Source organism: Octodon degus, unplaced genomic scaffold (assembly GCF_000260255.1).
Source record: "Octodon degus isolate 3935 unplaced genomic scaffold, OctDeg1.0 scaffold00158, whole genome shotgun sequence".
Classification (NCBI taxonomy): Eukaryota; Metazoa; Chordata; class Mammalia; order Rodentia; family Octodontidae; genus Octodon; species Octodon degus.
Genome location: NW_004524734.1, coordinates 2,366,648 through 2,371,274, shown reverse-complemented (window position 1 = coordinate 2,371,274; position 4,627 = coordinate 2,366,648). Strand labels below are relative to the sequence as shown.

General features: G+C 34.6%; 1 protein-coding gene across 1 annotated transcript in view; it reads left to right on the top strand.

Moving 5' to 3' along the window:
* Tmem156 (transmembrane protein 156) overlaps positions 1 to 4,627 on the top strand; it is a 55,326-nt gene that overhangs the window by 19,008 nt on the left and 31,691 nt on the right. The gene's annotated exons all lie outside the window — the stretch shown is intronic.

Genomic DNA, 4,627 nt, shown 5'->3' with positions numbered 1-4,627 from the left:
ATATATTCTTTCTTTTTTCACAACAAAATGGTTCTTTATTTATACTTTTGTGAAGTTAGTAACACATGACACTAGGTTGCCTAGCAACTGATAGTTAACTTTAACCAAACAAAATGTTCATCTCAGGAGTGAGGTAGCTTGTCAAGTCCCACCTACACATATTTGATCAATTTCCTAGCTTTGTGGCTCCCAACATATCCCCCTTTTTATTTTCTTTGTCAGAGATGGGTGTTCCACTGCAGTTAGAGAAGCTGTATTTGGAGAAGTCTTTAACCTTTTCATACGTGAAGCCAGTCCAAAGATTGTAGGTACTTGAATTCAACAAAATAACCCCACATAGTCCAATAGTCCATAATAGTAGTGGGTTATTAGCAGAACTGGCAGTTGTCAGAAGTTGTTGACTTGAGCCTTTTACAGCTCAGCATGGTAATATGGCATAACGTTTTATACCTCGTGGTTATACATTTCTGCTGGATGGTTAAGACCAAGTTAAAGCAAGACCTATATAACTAAAAGTGTAACTTTTGTATATGGCAAGGTCAGTCAAATCCTCTCAGGATTTACCCTGAAACCTAGTACAGCACCTTGTAGACATTTTGTCAGTGTCAGCCATCTGAATGAGTCACGGCCATTGCTTGACCAATTTAGCTCTCTGTGAAAGCCTGAATTTTTTCCCTCTAGGTGATTCTCCTTAGATACACTATACATCGTCAATCACTTTCCTCTGTGGCCCTGATAATCTCCTTCATCAGAAAATTTGGAATACCACTGAGTTATAGGATGTCACAGCACAGGTTCTCTTATGTCCTAAGTCCTCACTGACCTTGAAGGACTAGGGACAAAATATTGGCTATCCTTGTAGCCCCTCTATTTCTCTACTGTTTGGTCTGCAAATTTGAGCTGTTAAACATTTAGAAGAGAAGCTTAATGATATTATTACCCTGTAACAGAGGCAGTTGGGCTCAACATCACTATCTGTCTGAATATCAAATGCCTTAGACATAACATAGAACTGCTATTTTCCAACAACCATGGATATTCTAAAATTTAAATCCCTGTAGAATGTGAAAAAAAATTACATTTTTACACAGAAATTTAGAAATCAAACCATATACAACATTGTTTCTGGACAATCTTATGACTTTTTTTTGTCTCTTGTTTTTTTTTTTTATTACTTTTTTTTTTCAAACATTTACTTTAAAGAGAGTATAGCAATAATTAATATGACACTGGAAGCAGTACTCATTTAGAAGACCAAAATGACAGGTATTTCAAGCATGGCATTAGTATTACATATTGCTATCCTCAGTGTAGTTGTTTAGTTCACAGATATCAGCATATGGAGTTAGTCAGGGTAAGAATTCTACTCATTAACTGCTATTTTCAAAAACCTGATGGAGATTCTTAGGACCATTGTCTTAAGCATCTTGTTTATATAAATGTATGGTTTTCCCCCTGCCATTTTTCCTAACTTTTCTTTCTCTTCGTTGTTTTATCCTTAAGTTCACACTTTCTATTTAACTGTGTTATACCTTTCAATTTTTATTTCTTCTTTTGAGTTCTTACACTAGGGAGACAACATGATATTTACACATGTGGGTCTGGTTTATTTCACTTATGAGTATATTGTCAAGTTGCATCCACTTATACATGAAGGCTTCGACTTTATTTTTCTTTGTAGCTGATAATACTCCATTGTATAAAAACACTACATCTTTTTCATCCATTCCTCAGGTGATGGGCATTTTGGTTGTTTATTTTGTTGTTTATAATTTCTTTCTTTTTGTTGTTGACTGATACTCTTTTATATAGATATGTCAGAAGTTGTTTATAGTTATTGGGTTTTTTTTGCAAATTTAGATTGTTTCCAGTTCTTGAGATATTATGAATAAAAGATGTTGCCATAAAATTCCATGTACAGTACAGGTAAATTGGAAATATATATTTATATATTTTTATATATATTTATATTTTTTATTTCTTTATGTAAGTTCCTGGGCCTGGAGCTCAGGGGCCATATGGTAAGTATATATTTAACTTATAAGAAAATGAAATCTGTTTTCAAAGTACTTGTACTATTTTACATTCCCAGTAGAAGTATGTGAGAGTTGCAGTTCATAGCATCATTATTCATAACAGCTAAAAATGGAAGCAACCCAAATGTTCACTGACAGATACATGAATAAACTGTGGTTTATTCATTCATAAGAACAGAATAAATAATTAAACAGAGCTATAATCATCCACATGATTAAAACATATTAAACAAAAATCAAGACAAAGAATATATATATCTGATATATATGTGTATATTTTTAAAATATGCTATGGTTTAGGAGTGGAGAGGAGTAGGGTATTTCAGAGATGTTGGTAGTGTCCTGCTTTTCTACACAAATATGTGTGATATACTTTTATAGTGAAAGAAAAATACAAAGAACCGAGCATGGTGGTGTACACTTACAATCCCAACACTCTCAGTGGAAGAGCTCAAGTTTGAGAATAGCCTGGGCAAGTGACTTAATGAGATCTTATCTCAAAATAAATAAATAAATAAATAAATAAATAAATAAGGGCTGATGATATACCTCTGTGCAAAGATCCTGGGTTTAATATTGGACACAGTCCTACATTGTCATGTATTTTTCTACTTCTACTTAATATTCTTTTTCTTTCTTTCTTTCTTTCTTTCTTTCTTTCTTTCTTTCTTTTTTATTTAGGATAGGGTTACAAGGTCTCACTTTGTAGATCAGACTCATAGTGATCCACCTGTTTACAGCTTCCCAAGTGATGGGATTACAGGTTCGTGCCACCACACCTAGTCTCAATTGCCATCCAGTGTGCTCTGGGGACCAGGCCAGCACAGCAGGCCCAGGGATTGAACCCCCAGTCCCTGCTTCTGCTTGCAGGCTCTTTAATCCACTGAGCTATTTGGCCAGCCCTTTCTTTATATTTCTTTTGAGAAGTGGAAGACTTAGTCTTGATTATTCTCTGAGAGAATTTAGATGTCTTACTCTTAGCAACATTAATGGCAGTAGTTAAATTCTTTTTGTTGAAATGAGAATATAGGCCACCTGATAACAAAAATAATTCAGTAGAATTATTTATTTTTTGAGTAGAAAATTTTATCAGGGCACAGTGTGTCCTCTATTTCTTTTCCAATGGAATGATTTAAAACGGAAGTTTAAAACCTTCATAAAATGATCTGATAGACAAATATAAAGTCTATATCAACAATCTAGACAGCCCAGTTGGCCACTTACTGGATAAGAAGACTGCAATATTGACAATCAGATTTCCTCTGTCTCCCTTCTAGGTCATATCATAGCAATATAAATTCAAGAAATTGAAAATTTCATAAGGTGAAAAATGCCAGTGGAGGAAAAGTCAAGAAATAAGTTTTTCATGTGTTTTAGCAATATTAAAAAAGCTATAAATTAGAGCTACATCAGATGGTACTTTTTATCTCCTTCCCTTGACATTAAATTTCAAGGGCAATATTTTTATACAGTTATAACTTGATTATAACTGTGATTATAAATATATTAGATACCATAAAGTTATATATTTGAGTAAATTTACACCCCCAAGAAAACTTTTACTGCAACTCAGGTACAAAATTTTTAATGGCTGGAAATGAAATGTGAATTACTACAGAAGCAATTTCAAATATACAGGGCTAGGGAGATGAACCTTTAGTTTATTAAATAATAACAAAATAATGGTAATTGAACATTGATGCAATTACTATTAAAATACAAACTCCCCAAATTAAAAAAATTGTTTCAATACCAATCACTGGGCTTGACTTTTTAAAAAGTTGGAACCAAGATGTTAGATTAGAAGTAATCATTTTAAGCAGTAAAGTCATTCTTTTATTGTGATCCATATTATTTAGAAACCTTGAAACTGTATTTTTCTCCCTACCGTTATATGAGAGATAGTAAAGAAGTCATCTAAAAGTAGAATTGGTCACACCAGTTATTTTCTAATGCTCACAAGTGGCTGTCAGAGTGGGAGCTTCTGAAAAATCAGTTACTATTCCATAGCTGTTGGTTACTGCTAAGTCAGCACGCTCAATTTTACATAGTGGACTTCAGCTATTTGTATGAATTAAATCAAAGACTGTCCTATCCCAGCTGCAGGATAGATGTACTTGATGCCACTATAACTCAGTGCTTTTAGCAGGATCCTATTTCACTGGAGAGAAAACTAGACTAGCACACATTAAGTAAATTGTCCCGTATCTTGGCTCACTGCAGACACAGCATTAGGGTCTCTGTTTCTGAACTCATTTGGGTTTCTATGATATCATCACTTCTGTATCTGGTGCTTGTGTTCAGGTAAAAATAAAAATTAAGATGTCACTGTGCTAGTTAGCTTGCTGTTACATAACAAATACCCGAGGTGATGATTGCCAGCGTCTCAGTTGCTCTTCTCTCTTATTGCTGGGACAAATAACCCCACTCAAAATTAGGGAAGGAAAGGCTTATTCAGTTCATAGTTACTGGAGGCTTCAGTCCATACTCAGGGGCTCCCAGACAGAGCGGCACAGGGCTCAGAGCAGCTGTTCATCTCCCCTCCTTACGTTGTATTGCAGATTACCTCCCCAGGGCGGGTGCAGCACCCA